At 36.5% G+C, this 13,555-nt stretch overlaps 1 long non-coding RNA gene across 2 annotated transcripts in view; it reads left to right on the forward strand.

The window, feature by feature from the left end:
• The window catches only part of LOC106030162 (uncharacterized), an 82,617-nt gene that overhangs the window by 50,136 nt on the left and 18,926 nt on the right, over positions 1-13,555 (forward strand). Inside the window, exon 3 of one of the 2 annotated variants that reach the window (XR_010829215.1) lies at positions 156-1,842. The exons of the other annotated variant lie outside the window; for it this stretch is intronic. This is a non-coding gene — a long non-coding RNA (uncharacterized lncRNA). Of the gene's footprint in view, positions 1-155; positions 1,843-13,555 lie in introns of those variants that run through there. 2 annotated transcript variants of the gene reach the window in all.

The raw sequence follows: 13,555 nt of genomic DNA on the forward strand, positions 1-13,555 counted from the left end.
ATGCAGAGACTTAAGCATACCAGCTGTGTGTTTATAGCCAGCTGTGCAGTAAGGAAGCCAGGAAAGATTACTAAATCTTTGAAGTATCTCATTAATTTTGTTCTGTAAAGCAGGAATTACTTAAATTTTTGTCATTGCTTTCACTTAAATTTCAGAATTTCTGTTGGAGAAGGAGTTGATGCAAGGGCCTCAAGAATTTGAGTGCAAGCGGTTCTTCTCTAAACTCCTCAAAGACTAGGAGTCTTCGATGATGAAAATATTAAATGATGAAAAATCATGATGAAAATACCTAATACTGCCCAAATACAAGAAAAGACAAATGCAGGTGATTGTATGCTTTGTTCTCACCTATGTGATCTCTGCAATGACTTCAGTATTTCAAAGAAACACATACCCTAGTAAAAAAACCACAGCTGAAATGGAAAGATTGAATTGTACTCTGTCTTAAAATTCATTGAATTGTTATTAGAAACAATAATGTTTTTATCAGAACCTGCTAAAAAATAATCTTCTTACATGCTTGTTCTGCGTCCCTGCTTGTGAAGTTAGTGAACTGTGCATAGAAAAAGGTAGCAGAAAGAGTGCAGGGGGAGGAAGGACTGAGATAGTCTTAATTCAACTACTTTGGTATATTTCAACAAATGCTTAAAGAATTAATCCATTTTCCCCATCAGTTTAAATGAGGCTTAAAGTGGCATTCTTCATTTCATCTGCTGAGAGACATTTTGGGAAAAGAAAACACAAAACTTTCCAATGACCAAGAGATTTTTTTTTCTTTTAAATGCAAAATCCCCACAGAACTTGCTTTTTTTTCCACTTTGCAGTGGAAATTAAGAAGAAGAAGAAGAAAAGGATGGAATATCTGTTTGTTTGTTTGTTGTTTTTTTTCTAACATCTATTATCTGAAAAAAATGTGCTTCTCTTTGAATACAAACTGATGGACATTTTTGATTACCTGATTATTTTTGTATGTGAAATGGTTTGGTAAAATGAGAAATTTCCCCAGTAATAATTAGAACAAATGTTTATATTAAAATGTACCTTTGAAATTTAACATTTTATTTCAGCATACACAAAGGTGAAATCTAGATCTGTCTGCTTCAAATTACATTATCTATCATATGCACAGTTAAAACTTCAGCTAAAGATGGAAATGATTTAGCCTATTGTGATTGAAACAGATAAGAGTCTGGAAAGCTTTTTTCACACTTACTAGAGGGCTACTTGAATTGATGATGTGTTGAAAATAATGGAGACATCAGTATTAGAACAGAGGTTGCTTAAGACTGCATTTTAGTCAGTGTATTTGACAGTCTGATATGCTCACTGAGGGAACATTATCCAATAGCAGGCATGAGAAAAATGTTCAGCATTAGATATCCCTAGCCAGGTTTGCAAGGTTTATCATATATAGGTAACACCGAGAAACTACATTGGAGAAGCAAAGAACAAGCACTTTGAATATGTTTTTTTTGGAAGATTTAGTATAATTACTTACTACAGTGTTTCATGCATGAAGAAACAATTCTATTAAATGTTCTATGAAATGTGAGAGTATTCCTAGGCTTTTCACTTGAAAGAAGTTATTTTTTTCTAGCATAGTAATAGTAATATTTTTTTCTAGCATAGTAATCCGCATGGAGTATGGAGAAAAGGTACAAATTGCAGAAAGAAGGAATTTTCAGGATGAACCTGACTGGAATGCTGTCTGGTGTAGCCCCTGTAAACAATTATTGTAATAAAAAACCGCTTGAATCTTTAAAAACTGTATAAATGAGAAAAGAAATGTTCCACAGAAGAGGTCCATGAGTGTGGAGTCCAAAGCCTAGGATCTCTTTCTAGTTTTTCTGTTGACCTGCATTGTTACCTTAAGCAGTGTACTTTTATCCTTTTATCCATTCTTTGTCAGTTTACCCTCCTTAGACAGCAAGCGCTTAAGATATTTGGACAAGCTCTTAGTATGTCTTGGTAAAGTGCCACAGCTATTGGAGCTTTGTTGTAGTCTGTAGACTTTGTTGTAGTCTCTAGACTCTGTTGTGCTACAATGCAGTAATGTTTTTTGCTATGTTAAAATAAGATCATTATTAACATAATGCTTTATGTCTAGAGTTCCTTTCATTTGAGGATCTCAAAGTACTCAACAAACATAAAATTCATCTGCACAAAATCTCTCTCTGACAGGTGCAGATTAAACAGGAATCACTTTATCCATAACAAAAAGGTTTTTGTCTTTATGAAGGACAGTGGCAGCAGTTCAACACCATAAAGGAAAACAAACAGTAGCCTAGAATGGAAATGCAATGCTGCTGCATGCATCTGAACCACATACGTCAGTGAGTTTGATAGACAGGCACAAAAGATGCAACAAAAAAATCGTATGAAAATGTTTGGAAAACATTGACTAAATATTAAAGCTGTAATCCTCAGAGTGATGTTTCACATTAAAGACAGTAAGTCCTGTGCTGTGCTGTGTTATTAGTTCACCGCCTAGATCAATTAAACTAAAGTTAAGCTCTTAATTTAGGAATCTTGGTCTGTAAGGCCTCAGTTTTACATTTTCTCCCTCTACCTTCACTTCTGCCTCTCACTTGATGTCTATACATCTAGTGGCTACATGCATATGCCTAAAAGTTCAAAAGTATTCCTTATGCATCACAGTTACACCCATCCCTGAGATTTTTAAATATCCAATATGGGCCGAACTCTCATGTAGTACAGATTCTGTTTTGCAGTTGTCTAAATCCTAATATGATTTTGTATTTTTATTTTTGTCTGATTAGCTCACTGTGAGAAGACAGAGCTGAGTCTCCTGAAGTATCAGTGACATTCAATGATCTGTGTCAAAGCGCAGACCAAATATATGTTTGCTGACTTAGTGAACAATGTGAGTGAAGAAAAGACAGCAGGATTTTTCACAGGGTCTTTAAAGCATTTTATTATAATGTAATTGGCTGCAAAGCTTAGAAAGCAACTGATGGTAGATAGCAGGGAGACTTGGTGAGGAAAGGGAGAAGGTTAACAGGGTAGTTGGAGAAACAGTTGTGGTAGGTTTCTGGTGTTGAGGGGGAAGGACAGAAGTACGAACTATGAGGAGGCGTGCAGGGGCTTGTGCAAGCTAGAGGCATAACCTGGAAACGTTTGTTCTGTTGTATTCCCAGCCCATTTGCCGTTTGGAGGAGATGAATTAGTGAAACAGGGTAGAAACATTAACCTATCTCACTGTGCTCTGTATTCTTACACCTCACAGCTGAGGCCTGCATTGAACACTCCAGGCTGAATGTCACTGCCATGCAGAACTCCTGTGACCTCTTCTAGGACTTTCTTTCAGCACATGGCCAGATTATTGTATGATATTAGCAGGTTAACAGGCTCTAGGATCATAGAGAAGCTAGAAGTGCCCGTTGTGAATATATCAGGATATTCTTTTGTTCTCCAGCAAACTTGCGGGTCCAAAATCCATCTTCTTTTTGCTGTTGAGCCAGTATTGCCAAAATGCAAAATGTTGTGAACAGAATATGTTCCAAATTCTGAAAGGTCTGTGACGGGAGAATGCAAATCTCAGCATTTGGCCTGTGACAGATATGCCAGATTCCAGGGCTCAGTCTTTGATGTGAATGTCTGGTCCCAGACTAGTCAGAGTCCAATTCTATATAGGTAACTCCTGGTGGCTGGCTTTTCACTCGGTAGATATGTTCAGTAAAGCTATCTTTTACCAAGCAAACTTCTTTCCTATCTGTCTCTCAGCATTAGGGACATGTGATAGTTCTGGTCTGCTCTCTCCTATTCCTCTATACTTACGAGGCTATGAAAAGAAAAAAAAAAAAAGAAAAAAAAAAGACCTTTTCTTGTTTTTCATCTCTCTTTCTTTTCTTCACACAAGTCATACCTCTTCCTATGTGCTTTCCCCCATAACTCTGGTGAGCAACTCATCATCAAAACGCTTATGTCCTATGTCCTCCAAAACAGAGCAGAGATGTGGCATCTCAAAACTGAAACATTGGCATTTTCACCAATTGTGCTTGACTGCTATTACCTGACATGCTGAGATAAAGAGAGCAGCTGTAACTGATGAAGAAAAGCCTGGAGGAATGTTTTGAAGATGAGGTAGAACTCTGGGTGCAAAATTGGGCTCATAGGAGACAGGACAACTGAGTGGCATACTCAGAAGCCTGTTGGGTAATGAAACCACAGGCTGTGAAGGCAGTGTCTCCAAAAGATTGTATCAGGTGAGATGAAGAAAGAGGGTGGTGAAGTGATTTATTTGACCAGCAAGGAACTGATCCTGTAGAAAATAACTGTAGCAAAGAAAGGATTTTGTAGATGGTTTATAGTAATTAAAACCTAAAGCAGATAAAAGTACTATCAAATCTACCCAATCCCTACATTTCAGAAAGTATACTTTCTGCTGTTTTGGTTAGATGCTACCTATAAAAACCTTTTCCCTTACCATAGCATATTCAAGCTGGTAGGCATAATACATTTACATTATAACATATTTGTCTGCTGTAACCAGTCTGCTAAATCTGATTTTGCTTCTCTTCCATCAAATACTCATTGCAGTTCTTGTTACTGAGTCTGACACTAGGGATATCTGGCAATCAGCTTACACATTCATTGGTTTGCATAAGGGGAGGAGACAGGACTGCAGAGTGGCAGCAAGTATGCAAACAACTCATTTCACTTTAGTTCCCCCAGGTAAGAGATTCTTTCAGAGGAGATCATTGAATTTACCTGTTTCATATTTCAAACACCATTGTCTGATACCCAATTGCACATAAAGCATCTGGTGTAAGCAAAACTAATTTGGATCTTCTTTTGTAAAATGTTAGCTGGATTAAGGGATCAGGTAGCCTCTTTCCTTACAAGAATCACTAGAGGGAACCATACTGTGGAAAAGATAAAATAATTAGGACAGCAGAAAACAGGCAGCGTGCATCTCAGCTGCAACTGTTCCTGTGTAAACTCAGCCTATAAAATTATATTAGTTTGCTTATCAAGCAAGCTTCTTTTCAAATTTAATAGCTACCTATATTACACTGCCTGTATCGACACCTGTGACTGTTATATTCTAGATGTTTTCCAGCTCATATAAGCTTGAGTTCTTATCACATAGGCAAAAAGATTAATATTCCAAAGCCAGCTTAGTGTTTGAAGACATTTTGGGGGTGGGGGTGAGGAGATGACACACACAAAGTTGTGCTGGATTTCTTCAAATGCAGTATCTTATGCTCATGTTCACAATAGAATTAACGCTGTGGAAGTTACTAAAAGTAAAACCACTGGCCACATTTAGAAAACTGTTATGAGAATTCCTAGGATGTAGTAAAATCCAAATTATTAACATAAAAACACAAAAACCTACAGAGGTATTAGATATTTTTAAATGCATTTATGTACAATGAGCCACATTTCTGCTTTTTATTGTGTGCTTAGTGAAGAACACAAGTGTATGAAGTCTTCTGGTGGCACAGTAGCAGCATTTGTGGATACTCACAAGACCTTTATAATTACTTGCCTCCCAGTAGACTAAATATCAAGGAAATAGCACCTGTATTCAGCAATATTTGCACAGCTCTTAAATGAAAACTGAGTTGCTCAAATATACACGAGGTTAAGAACCAGTCTGTCATAATTTCCATATTAAATGTAAGTAAAACTGGTCCAGATTCTGCTATTTTATATGTACGTTTAACAAAAATGAATAAAATACCCATCATTATTAAATAAAATATTCGAAAAATAGGGAAGTGCAGTATTCTCAATTTTCATTTGTTTCTTCTTTCACTCTGCACACACTTCCCACCTTTTAAAAACTGCGTATTTTTTTAACTTATGTTATTTCATCATTTCTTCACAATATTTTTCTGTATTTGTGACAGATATAGGATGGCAGATATTGAGACAAAGTTATTTTATAATCAGGACAGCCCACATGCTCCCTGTTTTCAAAGGTATTTCTAAATGATGACAAATGAAATGAATAATGTGGAAACAAGTTTTTTGATGGCAGTTTTATTCAAGATTGAAAAAATTAGGTGCAATTGAAAAAAAAATAGCAAAGAATCTCATGACAGTTGTTAACCAATGATTAAAAAATGGCAGCAGCATTCCATGTTGATAAATGAAAATATTTTAAAATGTGGAAATCACTTTACCTATACATGTATACAGTGCCTATTACTCAGAAAAGAAGTCTTCAGATCACTGCATGTTGTTCTCGGCAAACGATAGTTTCTTGCTTGGGTAAAAAAATAAAATCAAATAACATTATTCTAAAAGAAAAAAAAAACAAAAATCAAACACCATTTTTATGATGTAAATGCATATTATGCATTCATCTGGAACAGTTCACACAATGTAACAAATAAAAAACACAACAATGAGCTAACAAAGTACAGAAGGGTGGAACAGAAAGGCTGCAGGTATTATATATCTTTTGTTTGATGAGATACTAGGTTGGACCTCTTCAGTTTGGAAAAGTGGAAACTGTGGGGGATAGTAAAGAAGCCTGTAATATCATGGGTGTCCTCAGAAAAGTTAAATACTGAACAAATATTAATTCTGCTTCATAACACAAGAACTTTGCAGTTCTTTGATCATGCAAGTTTTAAACAAACCTTCTAAGTACTTCTTCAAACATTATGTAGTTAAACTGTATTGCTATAGGTTCTTCTAGATGCCAAAAATTAAACAGATTCCAAAGGCCACTGCACAAATTAAGGGAAGATATCTTTCCTTAGATAGGGATTCTTAAAATCTTAGGCTCTTAAACACAATGATGTACTGCAAAGTGCAGAAATCCTAACCTGCTGATTGAAAGGGAGCAGATTATACTAGGGAAGGAGTCTATAACTTGCCCTTGGATTTCTCTTCAAAGAATCCAAGACTGGCCACAAGGTTAAATGGACTTTTGACCTGACCTATTATGACCAGATTATCTGCCTAAATCAGTTCTTTCTATCATAATCCTTTACTTTCAATAGCTTTGTGATTGACTTAAAGTTGACTCCAGGCAGCAAGACAATGAAGTACCATTTGAAGTACCAAATGAAGACATTTAAAATATACTTCCTCTTCTTTTTGGACATGAAACAAAATTACTACTTGTAGAGAAAAAATGTTACCAAGATATTAAAATGGACAGTTAATCTTCCTGCCTACTGCTCAGAGCTCCCTGTGGGCTCAGTCCATGCCACTGCTCTGAACCTGGTACCAGCAAAATCCTGACCACTCTCTTTGCTCCTTTGCCTTTTCAGGAAAAAAGTTATTTCCTGATTTTATTTATTTTTTTAAAAACTTGATTTATCAGTAAACATTGGGTGACCCTTTTTGCCAACTTAGAATGCTTAAGTAGTAGACAAAATTTAGAGAAAATAAGTAAATAAATAAATAAATATGGAAAGGACACTTTTGCATTTTTACTCTGACTCTCAAAGAGAATAAGAAAAAAATCTAGCATGGGAAAACCATGGGATTACTCTAAATAATCTAACGATACTGAAAGGAAGTTACATTTCAGAACTGATATTTCACTAGAATCATTATTTTATATGATCAGACTCCCTGTGAGGAAGAACTAATTTTTTTATTTTTTATTTTTTAATTGGTAAGCTTACTAGACCTTTTAAGTGTTTTTATTTATGCTTTATGACATTTGTGAATTTGTGACATTTGTATGTCATTGGACACAGAGAGTAGGTGAAGAGGAAAGCAGAGGAAGCATATTAATTGAGCTTTATATTTGAGATTTTTCATCGATCTGAAGTTTCAATGACCTAGTGTGAGGACAAGCACCATCAAAACATGGATGCTCTGAACAATTTAAAGGAAATGTCTCTCTTCAATGCTGCAATAACTTCTATTTACCACAAGGTGGTACAAAACTGTAGCTGTCAGTTCAGCACCGGTAAATTCTACCAGTAAGTGATCCGTGTTCTTAGGCTGGACATCACTCATGGTGCTTTGCTGTGTTATATATCCTTATTATCAATGTGGTTGCTCAGCAAAACCAGTTAGCTCCTTCGTAACACAGAAGTAATTGCATGCTGTAAAGCAGAGCTTTTCACACATAGCAGACTTTGAGCAATATAGCTTTTCCCTATAGCTCTGTGAGAAGAACCCTCTGACAAAGCAGACCACTCACAAGAAATAGTTAGAGATTTAGATCTGTGTGAGTAAGAAATGACTGTTCCTGAATAATTCCACCATTCAGAAAGCTAAAATATGAGACTTATGATTGTGTTGTTCTTCCTCCAATAGATGATTCATTATATCTTTTATGTAGCTAGGATCCTAGCAAGAGAGATCTGGTAGTGATGGTGTATGAAGGTAACATACACTCTCTAAATCACCAGAAAATTCTCCCCTGAATTTCAACTTCTACTTTTCTTTACTGTCAGAATGTGGTTCCACATCCTCTGCAGCTGCAGAAGAATTCAAACTTTTTTTTTTTTTTTATACCTTCTGTCATATAGAACAGCTGTAGATAGTTAGAATAACACACCTGTTTCAGCCCAGATAAACCTAGTATGCTTTTGTTTCATGTATGTCTGGAATGGTTTTGGTAAGTGCTTGTGAGAGAAATGTACTTGCTGTGGAGTTAAAAGAGAAAAAAACATAAATGAGAAGTATGAAGGTTTTGATTACAGCATGGTGTTTTGCTGAAATGAGGTTATGTGTAGAATACCGTTGACCCACCTTTGACAAGGTAACCAGATAAAAATATCATTCTAAATAAAAATTGGATGAAACTATATTTTGTAGGCTAATAAGTAACCAGTCACATCAAAGATGCATCTTCTTTTCATCATAATCTACTTGGTCATGTCTTTCTTGTTTAGTCTTTTAGTGCTAAATTGTTTTATAATATGGCACACATGAGCATTAGCTGTACACATTGGGAGTGGTTGGAAAACTTCTAGGTGGGATAGTCTAGCAATAGAATGTATTCCTGGAGAGAGAGATTTCCTAATTTCAAAATAATAATAAAAAGCTCTTGTATTGAAAATACCTGTCAAAGTTACCCAGAAAAATGTAATAATACAAATGAAAGAAGTTAGGTTTTTTTTTGAGAAAATACAAAGAAATACTAGCAAACAAAGTCTTATGTTAGATAAATGCATTAAAAAAAAAAAAAACTTGTTGATAACATAATGTCTTAGTCTTCTGAAATAATTTTATTAAACATTCAATGCAGGCTTTAATACAGGCTTTGTTAAAATTCTTATTCACATTTTTAGATTTCTGTAAAATTCAAAACTGGTTTACAAAATGTCTTTCTAAAGTGAAAGAGGATGACTATAGAAATGTAACAGTTCAAAGGGGACATGACAAAGCAACCTTTTACTGTTCTGTTAAAATTCTAAAAAAAAAAAAAAAAAAGTCCTATTTTCATTATGACTTTCTAAGTATTGTTTTAATATTACTCTAGTGTGTAAAATCACCCACATTTCTGGGTACTGTGTAGTACAAAATGACTGGCTACAAAATGTTTTTCTGTAAGGACAGAAATCTATGATCTCAGCAAAATAGGGGACTGAGAGAAAGTACATCAGAAATTTCAGGGAATATGAAACTATGACTGGCAAACCTTCACTAAATAATGTCTTTAAGGGAACTTAATGTACAAAGGCAAAAAACTGAATCAATAGCTGTCATTGAAGTTTCCATTGTTCTTAGAAGCCCAGGATTAGAGACAGAAGAAGGATGTTGTTTGATAACAAGTGCACTGCCCTACAGTAGCTGATATATCGGGTTCACCACTAAGCAAATAGGCTCTTTACTGTGATGGGCTCCTTTTCTGTGGTCACATAGCAAGCCAGGAGAGATCACAGCAAATAATTTTACAATAAATAAAACTACAACTTCCCTACCTGATGCTGCATTTGACTTTTTCCTTACTATACTCTTTTCACTTAAGCTGCTTTCAAGTTAGATCTTTCCTTGCACTCTTGTCTTCAATGCATTCCTACTGACATCTTTCATTAAACACCTGTTTCCCTTTCTTTCTCTTCCCAAAAGGAATAGCCAAGTTGTCTAAGACATGGAATGTAGAAAAGAAACAAAAATGCAGTCAGTTGGTTCAGATGCTTGCTGTGTCTCAGAGAACCAGTCCATGTCTTCCATTTTCATGATCTTCTTGAATGACTGTGGGAGTCCCCTATTTTCTCTGTACAGTATGAGTAATTATACTTTTTTATAATTCAATAAGATAATTGCACTGAAGATTGTGAAATATCCTGATACTATCTCTTATAAGAGGAGCTTGATGAAGTTCTGAGAAAGAGAGAGAAAATGATAGAACTGACTCATAAATTATATTATTTTTAGAGATTGCTGTTGTGTAGGTCTATCTTAAGTGAAGATGAAATAATACCAGAGATGTACCAAAAGGGTCTTCATATGAACTTTGACTCAATTTTTCAGTATTGAGCTTATGAGTGAAAACACATCAAAATATGTCCAACAGTAGTACAGGTTGCCCAGAGAAGTTGTGGAACCTCTGCCCTTGGAGATACCCAAACAACTGGTCATGGTCCTGAACAACCTACTCTGGTTGACCCTGCTTTGAGCAGGAGCTTGTACTAGAGGATACCTAGATGTCCTTTGCAAAGATGTTTCAGTGATTCTGTTTTCAAGTAATTAGTTCTGATGCTTACTCATGCTTACTTGGAAGACTTACAACCCAGTTTATTCACAAATATATTTAGAATGTGTTTAACCTTTATCTAAATCTTCTATATAAAAAAAAAAAAAAAAAAAAAAGCACCTTACAAAGCCATAACTCCAGCCAAATAATGAAAAGTTTTATATTACATTTACTAGGACACATGCAAATAGCTGCTCTTAGGCATTCCTCCACTGTTGCAGGCAGAGCATTTAAGTGTTTTTCTAACAGTAAAGTGTGTTGAAGGCCCAGGACATTGGGCCAGACATTGCTGTTTGCATGCATATTTATTTATTTATTTATTTATTTTAAGAAAAGCAACCAGAAATTGGCAATGGTTCCTCCAATCTGTTAGGTGATTTTTCAGGTGGAAGGATTCTCATTCAAGAAATGTAGACACCTACCTGAAGCCATAGCTTCAGGCAGAGTACATGAACAAAGGATTTGTAGGACTTTAACCATCCTGATTCTTACAGCCCATTGTAGTTGTTTCCTCATTCTTTGTGTTGGTTGCTGTAAATCTTATTGGGCACCTACATCTACTCCATTATGAACAAAGAATACCTGGATTATTTCATCAATGTCACAGGCCTTTGCCTTGCTTGTAAGTAAAAGTTTGAGCTGTTTGTTCAATCTCAATTTAATATTTCCTCTGTCCTGAAATCTTAGCTCACACAACCCTGTTTTTGCCAAATTTGGGTTTAATAGTCAATACTCATGAAAAACTAACACTACAAGAAGTGTTGTGCTGTTCCTAGGAAGTAAAATCTTCCTGAACTTTTAGCTAAAGTGACCTAAATACCTTGATAATATATATCATATACATAGTGGTCAAATTGTCAGCAAACCAAGCTTTCCACAAACATACCAGACTTTTTTCTTTCTGTAGCAATACCTGTTTATGTTCACACTAGTATTTCTGAAGTTATATTTTGACCATGGTATACACCTTTTATGAGGAGATTATATCTTTCTTTGCAAAATGACAGCATTTCATTAGTTTGCTTTTCACTCATTGTTCATTCAATCATTCAAGAATACAGATTACATCTGTTTCCCTGATCTTGCTTTATGCTTTTAATCATGATGTCATTTCAAGGAATTGCCACTTCTTCAGGCTGATATTTCTAGGAACAGTACTCCACCATGAATACTAAGATAGACACACAGGCAGGAGACAAAAAAAGAAAAAGAAGACATGAGGTAGAGTTGGGAGGACACTCAAGGCATTATAGAATGCAGATATCTGCACTAAGCAACATCAAGTTTTCGTGGCACTCTCAGAAGACAGCAGACACTGCTCAGCAAATGCTTCAAACTGGACATACAAATAAACATCTTCTTTGGCCTTTCACTTCACCTGAAATGCATTATGAACTTTTGATAATAAGATTGTAGCCATCTGCGTATTTCTTAGTGTTGCCTTAATTCTTCATTTGCAGAGGCTGTGCTTGAGTTTAGAAATGGTAAGGATTACTGATTTTCCAATAAGGATATCATTTGCCCTATTTACATCAAAAAGAAGTACAAGCAGGAGAACTGCACTATCAAGAGTATTTTTCTTAATGCTGTTTCTAATGACTTAATTTTTTGTGAGACAGTGTTTATCTGGAAGTAATGTGGAAATGTAAATACTCCAGTTCAAGTTTATATTGCGTGTAGAATCATGTGTGCTATAGCTGACCTATTTTGTGTTCTTTCCAGTCATTCCTTCCTAGTCTAGCAACCTCAGAAAATGTACCCATTCCAAGAAATAAGGTTGAAGAATCAATAGCTAGCTCTCTTTTGTCATCAGTAATGCCACGATGTACTATTACAAAATCTTGTTTAGCTAGAAGTACTGATTATTCGAAGAAAACCTTAAAATATGGAACATCACTCATAGACACCTGTGTAAACAGAAGGTTTAGATAAAGGTTAGACACATTCTAAATCCCTTCTCCCTCCCCACCATGCCCCAGTCTCAGTGGGACGGCCTGATGGGGAGCACAGCCAAGAGCCCCAGGAGCCCTTGGGACACCTCAGTGGCATCCCCTCCCACCACAAAGCCTGCTGCAGCCATGCACCTGCAGCACCGCAGATTTGAGGACTTGTTGAGGATGTACAAGAGCCTGTGAGGGAATGAAACTAGGGCAGCTGACCTAAATTAGCCAAAGAGCTATCCAAGTAACCTCCTGCTCAGCAATAAAAAAAAAATGGAAGGGAGAAGTGGGGGTGGAGTTTGCTAGGGCTGCTATTTCTCAGGGATTGGCTGGGCATGGGTCATGCATCTGTGTGGTGCTTAGCTGCCTACCAGGGTTAAGCCATAACACCTTTCAAGGAAGAAGTATCCTGAGCTGCAGTAGGCAGTATCCTAACAGTATCCTGAGCTGCAGTAGGCAACATGTTGCCAGCAGGTAGAAGGAGGTGATCCTTCCCCTCTGCTCAGCATTGGCAAGGCCACTCCTGGAAAGCTGTGTCCAGTTCTGGGCTCCCAGCACAAGAGAGACATGGAGCTACTGGTGAGAGCTGTGTGAATAATCATGAATATAACAAGGAGCAGACCTCCTGTGAGGAAAGGCCAAGAGACTTTCCTCGGACTGTTCAGCCTGGAGAAGAGAAGGGTCTAGGGGAATCTCACCATGGTCTATGAAAACCTGGAGGATGTAAAGGAGGATGCAGAGACAGAGCCAAGCTCTACTTAGTGGTGTCTACCAACAGGACAAATGGCAATGGGCATGAACTGAAATACAGGATGTTCTGTCTGAACATGGAGCAGATTATCTTGAGCACCATCATGTGACACCTACAGGGCAAAAAGGCGATTAGCCCCAGTCAGGATGAGTTTATGAAAGGTAGATCCTGCTTGAAGAACCTGATCTCCTTCTGTGACAAGGTGGCACACTCAGT

This window comes from Anser cygnoides, chromosome 2, assembly GCF_040182565.1.
Source record: "Anser cygnoides isolate HZ-2024a breed goose chromosome 2, Taihu_goose_T2T_genome, whole genome shotgun sequence".
Lineage (NCBI taxonomy): Eukaryota > Metazoa > Chordata > Aves > Anseriformes > Anatidae > Anser > Anser cygnoides.